This window comes from Herpailurus yagouaroundi, unplaced genomic scaffold (genome assembly GCF_014898765.1).
Source record: "Herpailurus yagouaroundi ecotype Mexico unplaced genomic scaffold, PumYag 164, whole genome shotgun sequence".
NCBI classification, from domain to species: domain Eukaryota; kingdom Metazoa; phylum Chordata; class Mammalia; order Carnivora; family Felidae; genus Herpailurus; species Herpailurus yagouaroundi.
Genome location: NW_024412405.1, coordinates 35,816,081 through 35,829,308, shown reverse-complemented (window position 1 = coordinate 35,829,308; position 13,228 = coordinate 35,816,081). Strand labels below are relative to the sequence as shown.

Genomic DNA, 13,228 nt, shown 5'->3' with positions numbered 1-13,228 from the left:
AAAGATGGTGCAAAAACAAAACAGAACAAATCTATAGGCCAGTTTTACTTATTACTACACATGCAAAAGTTCTAAATAAAATGAATTCTAGCATTGTATTGATTAAAGTATATTCTAGGATAGAAGGGATAATCTATTACATTAGCAAGTTGAAGGAGAAAAACCAATCATATGATTGTATAAGTAGATGATAAAAGATGATAAATTAAAATCTAGCAACTATTCCTATTAAAGACACTTAAATATTTACAAACAAAATGTTAACCAAAAAATATTTATCCTAAATGGCAAAACAATAAAACCTTCTTCTGTTAACATCAGTAACCAAACACAGATTGGGTTGCTCATTATTAGCTAACATGGTCTTGGAGGGCCTTAGCAGATGCACTAAGAAGAAAAAACTATCCATATATAAATTTGAAAGGAGATTTTAAAATTTTTTCTGTGTTATGTTTGAAAAACAGCTGAAATTAATGCAGAAATTTGATATTGTGACTGAATACAAGATTAATATATAATCAGTCTTTCTCTAGCCTTAGAGAAATAACTGCTCAATAACTGCTATAGAGGGGCACAGGAGAAAAATATTTCATTTTGTAAGGAAGGTAATGGACTTCTATGAAGAAAACTGTAAAATCTTAGTGTTGAATTTGGAAGCACCATATTTTAGGAGGGAGACTAAGATCATAAAATTATTACTTTTTTCTTATTACATATTAATCAGATGCAGTTAGTTTATATCCCAATACTTTTATTGTTTTTTGGTTTTTATTTTGTTTAATTTTTATAAAGTTTGAGAGAGAAAGAGACTGCAAGTAGGCGAGGGGCAGAGAGAGAGAGGGAGAGAATTCCAAACAGGCTCTGCGTGGGCTCGATCCCATGAACTGTGAGATCATGACCTGAGCCAAAACCAAGAGTCAGAAGCTTAACTGACTGAGCCACCCAGGTGCCTCTGTTTTTTATTTTTTTGGTAGAGAGGAGAAGCGTTGTACAAGGATTGAGATGGGATAAATTAGTCTATACGAAAAAAAAACGTGTCTCAGAACTGGCAAGAAAAATGTGAAAAAAAAAAAGATGAGAGGTGGGGAAAGTTGAGGTACTAGTCCAACCAAGACCCCACTATATACTTCAAAATTAATATATAAACTAAATGTGATACTGGCATAGAAACAAACAAACGTTAGTGGAACTGAATACAGAAGTAGATCTAATTATATTCCACAACAGTGGTAGTTTAATTCAGTTGAAGAAGAATGGTTATTTAGTGTAAGGGTCCTAGCATAACTGGATATTCATCTATTTAAGGGAAAAAAAAAGGTGTCCTCACATTTTATACCATTCACCAATATTAATTCCCGTTGAATTAAAATTTTTAGAAGAAAATCTAGGCCATTACTTGAACAGTAACACAGATTCTTCGGGTCCACATGCCTTCAGGTAGTATGGAAAAATTATTTTCACTTCTAACTAAAAGTTAGCTCTTAATTCAATAACAGATATAAGCAAAAACCACAGTAGGACTGCCGCTACCTATGACACTCTGTCAACATTAGAAATCACATATTTTCATCACAGTATTAGTTATTGCAGAAATCTTTAAATAGAGTTGTGCTCATCACTACTTCAATATTACTGTAGTTACTAGGCCCCTCGCCAAGTTTACCTTTAATGCATTCATAAAGAAGGACATAACTTTTTTTAGATGAGCAATTTTTATTTTTATTTTATGTATTTATTTTTAGAGTGAGAGAGCAAATGGGAGAGAGGGGCAGAGAGAGAGAAAGAGAGAGAGAGAGAGAGAGAGAGAGAGAGAGAATCTTAAGCAGGCTCCACACTCAGCACAGAGCCCAATGCCAGGCTTGATCCACAACTGTGAGCTCATGACCTGAGCTGAAATCAAGAGTCGGGTGCTCAACCAACCAAGCCACCCAGGCGCCCCAGGACATATTACATAACTCTTAAAAATACTTTGATAGTTTTATTTCAGTATGATTTGTTTCCTTCATAATTCTGTAAATTTTAATTTTTGCTTTTAGAAACACTCTCAGAAAGGGTTCATGGGGGGCGCCTAGGTGGCTCAGTCGGTTGAGCATCTGACTTCGGCTCAGGTCATGATCTCCCGGTCTGTGAGTTTGAGCCCCACATTGGGCTCTGTGCTGACAGCTTGGAGCCTGGAGCCTGTTTCAGATTCTGTGTCTCCCTCTCTTTCTGCCCTTCGCCCACTCGTGCTCTGTCTGTCTGTCTGTCTGTCTCTCTCTCTCTCTCTCTCTGTCAAAAATAAATAAACATTAAAAAAATTTTTAAAAAAGAAAGGGTTCACAGGCATCACTAGAATGCCAGTGGAGTCCATGGCACAAGAAAGTATTAAGAATCCCTAATTTAAGTGAATATTAACAGTGCTTCTTAAACTCTAATGTAAATAAAAATCACCTGGGGATCTTGTTAAAATGAAAATGATATAATAGTTCTGGGATAAGGCCTGAGACTGTTCACAGCATGTTCACAGATGTTACTAGTGCTCATTGTCCAATGCCAGTTAGTGGACTGAACTTTGTATGAGTAGCTAAGTTCTGGAAGTCACTTGTCTAGTGTAGTAGTCAGAGCCACAAGTGGCTATTTCAATTTAAGTTAATTAAAATTCATTTTCTCAGACTTACTAGTTACAAGTGGTTAGTGAGTACCATAGTGGATGGTACAGACACAGAACATTTTTTTCATTGAAGAAGAGTTCTGTTGGACAGTGCTGTCCTAGAGGTTGGGGTAATCTCAGCCAAGACAAGGAAACAAAAAAGCTTTAAAAGAATAAGACAAATAATAATAATAATAATAATAATAAAGCATAGGCAAAGTTTAATGTTTAAAGTATGCATTTGGGAAAAAATTGGAATGAAGATGATGAAAAGTTAATACTAGCATTATTTGAAGCTCTTATAAATTAATAGGAAAAAGACAAGCCCAAAGGAACATAGGCAAAGACTATGAATAGGCATTTCACAAAATGCAAATTCAAATAGCCAGATGCTCGAACTAGGTAGCATTGGGGGAAATAAAATTAAAGTATCAGTGAGAACTCAGGTGGGCAAAAATGTAAAAGACCTAATAAATATGTGTACCTTTTTCTAAAGGAAAAAGATAAACATGTTGCTGGTGGAAAAGTGAACTGCTATATGCATTCTTTGGAAAAAATCTACCAATATCAATTAAAATGGAACGTGAGCATCCTTCAACATAGTAACCTCACTACTGAGACTGGGTCCCACAGGGTGAAGTACTAGTGCAAAAGGATATTTGTATAAGGAGATTTATTGCAGCACTGTTTCTGGCAACAAGCGCTGAAAGGGGAAAAGAGGGACTGGAGACAAAATAAATGCCCATGAATACAATAGCAAGGAAATGGTTACAAAAACCATGGTACAGGCTATACCATAGAATATTGTGCAGGAATTTATAGAATGAACTGGAGAATATCAGTTAATTTAGGATTTTCACAAGGTAAATTGCTAAATGACTAAACCTGGATACAAAATATTCAACACTTTTTTTTTAAGCTTTATTTATTGATTTGGTAGAGAGAGAGCAAGTGGTGGAGGGGCAGAGAGAGAGAGAGAGAGAGAGAGAAAACCCCAAGCAGTCTCTGTGCTGTCAATGCAGAGCCAGATGGGGGCAGAGCCCGATGGGGGTGTGGATCAGGACTTGGATCTCCCCAACCATCTGTGAGATTATGACCAGAGGCAAAAATCAAGAGTCTGGTTGCACAGATACTTAACTGAGGCATCCAGGTGCCCCACTTTTTTTTTTTTTCTTTTGATCAGGAAACTAATAACCAGCAACGCCTCCTTCCTCTGAGCGTCCACACGAGTATATGAACTCATGGAGAAGTATATGAAGGAAAATAGAGAAAAACACAAGTTACATGGGATGTAGGGCAAAGAGGAAAGAAAGATAAAAAATTATAAAAATAGGGCACCTGGGTAGCTCGGTCAGTTAAGTGTCTGACTCTTGATTCTGCTTCGGTCATGATCTCACAGTTGTGGGATTGAGCTGCTCATCGAGCTCCAAGCTAATCACAAAGCCTGCTTGGGATTCTCTCACTCCTGCTCTCTGCCTTTCCACTATTCATGCACACACATCCTCTCTCTCCCTCCCTGGCTCTCTCAAAACTAAAATAAACATTAAAAAAATAAAACTATTAGATTTTATATCCTGTGACTTTGCTGAATTTATGGATCAGTTCTAGCAGTTTTTTGGTGGAGTCTTTTGGGTTTTCCACATAGAGTATCGTGTCATCTGCAAAGAGTGGAAGTTTTACTTCTCCTTGTCATCTACAAAGAGTGGAAGTTTGACTTCTCCTTGCCGACTTGAATGCCTTTTATTTCTTTGTGTTGTCTGATTGCTGAGGCTAGGACTTCCAACACTATGCTGAATAGCAGTGGTGAGAGTGGACATCCTTGTCGTGTACCTGGCCTTAGGGGGAAAGCCCTCAGTTTTTCCCCATTGAGGATGATATTAGCAGTGGGTCTTTCATATAGGGCTTTTATGATCTTGAGGTGTGATCCTTCTATCCCTGCTTTCTTGAAGATTTTTGTCAAGAAAGGATGCTGTATTTCGTCAAATGCTTTCTCTGCATATTAGAGGATCATGTGGTTCTTATCCTTTCTTTTATTAATGTGATGTATCACACTGATTGATTTGCAGATATCGAACAAGCACTGCATCCCAGGAACAAATCCCATTTGATCATGGTAAATAATTCTTTTAATGTACCATTGGATCCAGTTTGCTAGTATTTTGTTGAGAATTTTTGCAACCATGTTCACCAGGGAAATTGGTCTGTAGTTCTCCTCTTTAGTGGGGTCTTTGTCTGGTTTTGGAATCAAGTAATGCTGGCCTTATATAATGAGTTTGGAAGTTTTCCTTTCATTTCTGTTTTTTGAAGAGCTTCAAAAGAATAGGTTTTAACTCTTCTTTAAATATTTGGTAGAGTTCCCCTGGAAAGCCATCCAGTCTTGGACTCTTGTTTTTTTGGAAGATATTTGATTACTGATTCAACTTCTTTACTGGTTATAGGTCTGGTCAAATTTTCTATTTCTTCCTGTTTCAGTTTTGGTAGTTTATATGTTTCTAGGAATTTGTCCATTTCTTCCATATTGCCTGATTTGTTGGCATATAATTGCTCATAATATTATCTTACTATTGTTTGTATTTCTGTGGTGTTGGTTGTGATTTTTCCTCTTTTATCATGATTTTATTTATTTGAGTCCTTTTTCTTTTTGATGAGTCTAGCTAAGGGTTCATCAATTTTGTTAATTTTTTCAAAGAACTAGCTCCTGTTCTATTGACTTTTTTTAAATTTCAATATCATTGATTTCTGCTCTAATCTTTATTATTTCCCTTCTTCTGCTGGTTTTGGTCTTTATTTGCTGTTCTTTTTCCAGCTCTTTTAGGTGTTAAGGTTAGGTTGTGTATTTGAGATTTGAGACTCCTTCTTTAGGAAGACCTGGATTGCTATATTTTACTTCCCTCTTATACTTCACACTTTTGCTACATCCCAGAGGTTTTGGGCTGTCGTGTTTTCATTTTCATTGGGTTCCATTTACTTTTTAATTTCCTCTTTAATTTCTTGGCTAACCCATTCATTCTTCAGTAGGATGTTCTTTAATCTCCAAGTATTTATGGTCTTTCCAAATTTTTTGTTGTTGATTTTGAGTTTCATAGCATTGTCTGATCTCATAGCAAGGTATGATCTTGATCATTTTGTACTGCGTTCATACTTTTAATGCTTATCTAAATCCCTTGAAAGGCATTGAAAGCCATACTTTCTTAAATTGATATACTTACATTCTTGGAATAATCAGTGAGATTTGAAAGATAATTTAGCAAATTGGTCTCATTTAAAATGTTAGGATTTAAATTTGTTTGATTCAATCATGTTTGGGTCAATACCTACTGAAAAAAAACAGTATTTCAAATTTCTTTCAGTAGTTTGCTGAATAAAATGTAAGCTATAAAAATTGCTTCCCAACACAACATATTGTTCAGCAGTGGAGGGTTCTGCTAGATCCATGAGCTAGTTGGGAGCAATAGTAATATAACGTGTCCTACGGTAGTAGGCACATGAAAATTAATGAACCACTAAATGCGTTAGTGTACTCGCTCTGTGGAGGCAGCAGTTAAGATTCAGAGAAGCTGACTCGCTAGAAAAGTCCAGTGCAGACAGATTTGAACCCATATCTCTTTATCCCAATCTAACCTCCACCGCACTTGAAGTTACCTTTCGTCATTCCTCTAAATTTTTTAATTTTTCCTTTAGAAAAGCTTAAGCTTTCATGTTTGAATTCACATTTGCTGGCTGAAATAGATATTATTAAAAATTATCATTTATTATCATTTATTAAAAATATCATATATTATCATGTAAAACAAAAAAATCATTAAATCTTCTTGTTTTCTTTTTAACGCACGGTAGACTTTTAATACTTCAGTTTTGTCTTTTTTAAGACTTTAGAAGGAGTAAAAAAAAATGTGTAAATAATATATTTCTTGAGGATCATAGCAACAACAAATAGTAGTCTCTGGCCATAAAACAGACACTTACTTAAAGGTCAGTCTATAGTAGTCAAAGGTTAATTAGGTTTCTTGGTCTTTTCCATATTTAGTTGCTTGGAGTAGATTATAGATAATGTGAAACTTGTGAGAATTCTGAGGAATGAATTCTCATTTTCCCAGAATGGCTAACCATACCATTTCTTCTCATTCATTAAACTGCTTTCCAGTGTAAACGGCTTCTGATTTGAACCATTGACCTTAAGGTAAATGTCACCATATCACCTTTCCAATTTCCTTAACTGCCCTATCTCCCCACAGGCAGGAGATCACTTCATTTATTAAAGATTTATTTTGACACATAGGTTACCACTCTCTTCTCAGTTTAAGTGGTGTGAAAGACAAAAGATTTAAATGATGCTTAGAAATTCATTATACCTAAAGTAATTGCCTTTTGGTTTACACAGCAGCTTGACTGTTAAAATGTGCCTATTTAATTGCATCTTTGAATACTTTTTAACTTTTTCTAGAAAACATTTAGATTTGATGTTATTTTGTCAAATGGTCTTTATTATGTATTTAAGAAATGAGTGTAGTAATTGTTTTAAAGGAAGGGAGTCCAAAATTAACTGATTTATGCATATGCCATATTTGAACCCATAAAATTTGCAATTGAAGTGCTTTCAACACCCTAGATTTGAACAGTAAATAATAATATTAACTTCCAACAATGGTTTTATAGTTTGTAGAGAATTGATTCTCAAAAACCAGAAACTTGAAATTAAAAGCATGAAGTATGTATGAATTTGAGAACATAGATTCTAGTTCAGCCTCTCCTAGCCCTGGAATCCTGGACACATCTTCTAACCCCTCTAGGCTTTAATATTCTTTTCTTGAAAATAAGATTGTAGTAGATTATCTCCAGGCTATCTTTCATTTCTGAAATTCTGTAAATCTAAAATGCTTAGCTGCTGTGGGACACCTGGGTGGCTCAGTCAGTTAAACGTCCAATTTCGGTCATGATCTCACAGTTCATGAGTTTGAGCCCCGCATCGGACTCTGTGCTGACAGCCCAGAGCCTGGAGCCTGCTTTGGATTCTGTGTGTGTATCTCTCTCTGCTTCTCCCCAACTCGTGCTCTCTCTCTCTCTCTCTGTCTCTCAAAAATAAATAAACATTAAAAAAATAATAAAATGCTTGGGGCGCCTAGGTGGCTCAGTCGGTTGAGCGTCCAACTTCGGCTCAGGTCATGATCTCACAGTCTGTGAGTTTGAGCTCCGCGTCAGGCTCTGTGCTGACAGCTCAGAGCCTAGAGCCTGCTTCGGATTCTGTGTCTTCCTCTCTCTCTGCCCCTCCCCCACTCATCCTCTGTCTGTCTCTCTCAAAAATAAATAAACATTAAAATAAAAAATAAAAAAATAATAAAATGCTTAGCTGCTGTTTTTGGAAAGAAAGGGCATCTCATTACAAATTTGAAAGTTCTAATAGTTGATAAATTTGCTAAAACATTACATAATATAACATTTTCAGTTTCTAATGTCAAACAAACTGTAGAGAGATACATAGAGTAAAAAAAGTGAGTCTCTTCACTACCCACTTTCATCCTGCTCATTCCACTTTGATGTGATTATCACATCTCATGCTTTCCATTCCTATTTTTCAGGCACCCTTGAAGAACTTCTCCCCAGTTAACATTTTCCTGTTTGAAGCCTCTTATTTCACCTTAAAAAAAATTGTTTTAATGTTTACTTATTTTTGAGAGAGAGAGAGAGAGAGAGAAACAGAGACAGAGTATGAGCAGAGGAGGGACAGAGACAGAGAGGGAGACACAGAATCTGAAGCAGGCTCCAGGCTCTGAGCTGTCAGCACAGAGCCCGATGCGGGGCTCGGACCCACGAACCGTGAGATCATAACCTGAGCTGAAGTCAGACACTCAACTAACTGAGCCGCCCAAGTGCCCCTGTTTCACTTTTTAAATGTGTGTAACCTACATAAAAAAAGTCTTAATTGAATTTTTACAAAATGAATACATCCACCACCCAAATCAAGAATAAAAGCTCCTTTTGTGCTGTCTCAAAATTCCGCATATATGTTGCATATATATTATTGTTTCAGAAGGTGTGTTTTATTTGCAGATTTATGATAGTATTCTGTAATTTCACTTGGAAAACTGATAATGTATTAAATACTTTTAAAGTCATTTTTTTCTACATCTGAAACTATTTTAAATGCTAGTGATACATGGTCCATTTATATTTCAACATTAGTTCCTTTTGCGAACATTGCTAGTATAACTACTATGAAAGGTTACTTGGTGTACAGAGATAAAGCAGGTCTTCAAGGAAACCCACGTCTTAGGTGGGTGTGAGGAAGGATGAGGGTTATAGGAAAGAGAAGAAAAAGGGGCGCCTGGGTGGCGCAGTCGGTTAAGCGTCCGACTTCAGCCAGGTCATGGTCTCGCGGTCCGTGAGTTCGAGCCCCGCGTCGGGCTCTGGGCTGATGGCTCAGAGCCTGGAGCCTGTTTCCGATTCTGTGTCTCCCTCTCTCTGCCCCTCCCCCGTTCATGCTGTGTCTCTCTCTGTCCCAAAAATAAATAAACGTTGAAAAAAAAAATTAAAAAAAAAAAAAAAGGAAAGAGAAGAAAACATGCAATTACAATAACATTTACTTTTTTCAGTCTGGAGATAGCCTTCTATTATTTCCTCATATGAATAATATAGAAGAGGAAAAAGATAACATTAATCCTGGCAGTCAAAATCAGTTCCATTTTAGATATGTAGAAACCTGTCAAACAGTTTAAATCTTCTCAGTGACTTGGACTGTTCTTATTTTTCCCATATAACTTTTTTTTCTTTATTATAAAAGGAAATTGAGACACTGTTAACTGGTTTACTGTAACATGGAAATTCTCTCTTAGGGTTTGATGACTGGAAATTTTATGTGTGCCCCTTTATGTTTGAAAATATTGTTTACTTCTTTCGCTTTAGTCACTTCAATGTCCTCTTTTGCTCCTGTCCACAGACATTAGTTGCAAACTCTAGTATAATAGGCAGAGTACTAGGTACTAGGATTATGGAAAACCTCCTTAAATTTTTTCTTATGATGTAGAAGGCAAGTAATGGCTGCTCATAGCACATATGATAGGGTTTCTGACAGAAAGAACCAGGTGCTATGGAAAAATATAAGACAAACATCAAACTCAGATTTGGGGCTTGAGTCTTCCCAAATAAGTTGATGTTGAGTTCAAACCAGGGGAGGATGTATAGGGATGATACAAAGTAATCTTCCCTATTCTCTTTAGCCTTCACCTGGAAGTTGTACACAGTCATAGCGTGTAATACCCTTTATTTCTGTGAATACTCCCTCAGGTGCCTTCTGCTCTTTGTCCTCTGGCCACCCTTTAAATGTTCATATTCCTCCAGGATTCTGTTTGGTCTTTGTGCAGTTTTTAAAGTTGAGCTATCAATTTGCCTCGAATCTCTCTGGAAGCCAAAGTAAAATTGAAGTACTATATTAATTTATAGTTAATGATTATATACTATTTTTAGCCACTTTTGTAAGCACTATAGATGTATTACTTGATATAGTCAACACTCTGTGAGGTAGATGAGGACTCTGAACATGAGAGGTAAACCTGCCCAAAGTCTTAACTGCAGGTAATTCGGTTCTAGACATGTGAATTCTGGAGCTTGCCTTCCCAACTGTCATACTATACACTGTTCCACAGCAGCTACATGATTAATAGCATTTAGAAGGATAAAGCATTCTTCAGGGGAACTGAAGTATCTTCTGGGACTTAGGCCTAAAATGATGTATGTGATAATCCGTAGGGGATATGATAGAGTATCTTCAGTTATGATCCTATCATAAATACTATAGTAACATTCCAGTCTTAGGAGGAGCTTCTCAGTATAAGAACATAATATTATACCAAAACAAAACACACACCATGATAGTTTTTCCATAATGCATTTCTCAGACAGCCCTTGGATAGAAATTTGGGAGCTAACATTTCAAAGTTATGTTTAATAGTTTGAAAAGGACAAAAGCAGAGTATCTTACTCATCTTTGTGTGTACAGAGCCTCATCTAGGAATAGTCATATAGAAATAATTCAGTCAGTATTTGTGGAATGAATGTGGCCACACTTACCTGGTCTGCTACTAACGAATGACTTGGAACAGGATGCATTAATCATGACAGGTTCTGGGGGTGGAGTTGACAGTCGCTGGCAAGATCTGATAAGTTCAAAGGGCAGAAATAAGGAGGAACTCTGTCTCTGTGTTTTGTTTTTCCTCTCATTTCCATATTCATTTATTTCCTAATTTATTCAAAAGCGTTCATTTGATTTTTCCTGTATACTAAAAGCCTTGTAAAGTGATGGCGATCCAGTGGTGAATAAGACAAAGCCCTGCCCTTAAGACATTTACACTCTGGTGAGGTACATAGAAAACTAATCTGATGCTACAGTGCAGTTGGTGCTCTGGAGGTGGCAAATAAAAGTTCAGATAATATGCAGCTATTTAGGCAGTGAGAACAGGTTAGAGGAAGCATGCCATGTTACAAACTTCAGCTCTTCATTAGGGTTAGAGGGTGATAGGTGAATATGAGAAATGATGAGATAGGAGGTTTGTGGTAAGCCAGGCTAGGTTGTGGTTTTTGACGATTGTTCCCTTCTAATAACCGCTCTCCTATAGCGTTCTGGTGGGTGAAAGGAAGATTGACACAGAAGAACTTTCCAAGTGCCACAAAATTCCTTCTTTTACTGAATACCACCACTGAAACTGCATGACTAATCTCTTCAGTAACTATTTTTCATTGTAGATACTGGATCTTCAGGTGTCTCCTCATCTCTAAGTTGTGAGCTCCTCAAGAACAGCAGCTGTGTTTTATTTGTTTCTGGGTCTTTAGTGTCTAATGGTTACTCAAACAAAAAACAGCCATTTAACATTGGTAGTCATTTTATGTGTTATTCTAGTAACCAAAGCAGTTGCCCTATTTTTTTCTATGAAAACTAGAGCTCAAGTTTTAAATAAACAAACTTACAACCTACTCTGTCAGTTTAAGATAATTTGTCTTCAAGTAGGGGAAATAAATACTACACAGAAGAATTGAAAAAAAAAATTTTTTTAATTTTTTTTTAATGTTTATTTATTTTTGAGAGACAGAGCATGAACGGGGGAGGGGCAGAGTGAGAGGGAGACTGAATCTGAAGCAGGCTCCATGCTCTGAGCTATCTGCACAGAGCCTGATGCGGGGCTCGAACTCACAAGCTGTGAGATCATGACCTGAGCTGAAGTGGGACGCTCAACTGACTGAGCCACCCAGGTGCCCCTGAAATTTTTTTTGTAATTGCAAGGACATTCACAGCATAACAGAAGAATTCATTAAAGAATTTGGTCAATTAAAGCGGGAGGCATCACAATCCAGACTTTAGCCTCTACTACAAAGCTGTAATCATCAAGACAGCATGGTATTGGCACAAAAACAGACACATAGACCAATGGAATAGAATAGAAACCCCAGAATTAGACCCACAAAAGTATGGCCAACTCATCTTTGACAAAGCAGGAAAGAATATCCAATGGAAAAAAGACAGTCTCTTTAACAAATGGTGCTGGGAGAACTGGACAGCAACATGCAGAAGAATGAAACTAGAGCACTTTCTTACACCATTCACAAAAATCAACTCAAAATGGATAAAGGACCTGAATGTGAGACAGGAAACCATCAAAACCCTAGAGGAGAAAGCAGGAAAAATAAACCCCTCTGACCTCAGCCGCAGCAATTTCTTACTCGACACATCCGCAAAGGCAAGGGAATTAAAAGCAAAAATGAACTATTGGGACCTCATGAAGATAAAAAGCTTCTGCACTGCAAAGGAAACAGTCAACAACACTAAAAGGCAACCAACAGAATGGGAAAAGATATTTGCAAATGACATATCAGACAAAAGGCTAGTATCCAAAATCTATAAAGAGCTCACCAAACTCCACACCCAAAAAACAAATAATCCAGTGAAGAAATGAGCAGAAAACATGAATAGACACTTCTCTAAAGAAGACATCTGGAAGGCCAAAAGGCACATGAAAAGATGCTCAGTGTTGCTCCTCATCAGGGAAATACAAATCAAAACCACACTCAGATATCACCTCATGCCAGAGTGGCTAAAATGAACGAATCAGGAGACTATAGATGCTGGCGAGGATGTGGAGAAACGGGAACCCTCTTGCACTGTTGGTGGGAATGCAAACTGGTGCAACCACTCTGGAAAACAGTGTGGAGGTTCCTCAAAAAATTAAAAATAGATCTACCTTATGACCCAGCAATAACACTGCTAGGAATTTACCCAAGGGATACAGGAGTGCTGATGCATAGGGGCACCTGTACCCCAATGTAATACTACATGCCAATGAGAAAGAATGAAATATGGCCTTTTGTAGCAACGTGGATGGAACTGGGGAGTGTTATGCTAAGTGAAATAAGTCATACAGAGAAAGACAGATACCGTATGTTTTCACTCTTACGTGGATCCTGAGAAACTTACCAGAAGACCATGGGGGAGGGGAAGGAAAATTTTAAAAAAGAGGTTAGAGAGGGAGGGAGCCAAAACATAAGAGACTCTTAAAAACTGAGAACAAACTGAGGGTTGATGGGGGGTGGGAGGGAGGGGAGGATGGGTGATGG

General features: G+C 37.2%; 1 protein-coding gene across 4 annotated transcripts in view; it reads left to right on the top strand.

Moving 5' to 3' along the window:
• PIBF1 (progesterone immunomodulatory binding factor 1) overlaps positions 1-13,228 on the top strand; it is a 203,488-nt gene that overhangs the window by 24,914 nt on the left and 165,346 nt on the right. The gene's annotated exons all lie outside the window — the stretch shown is intronic.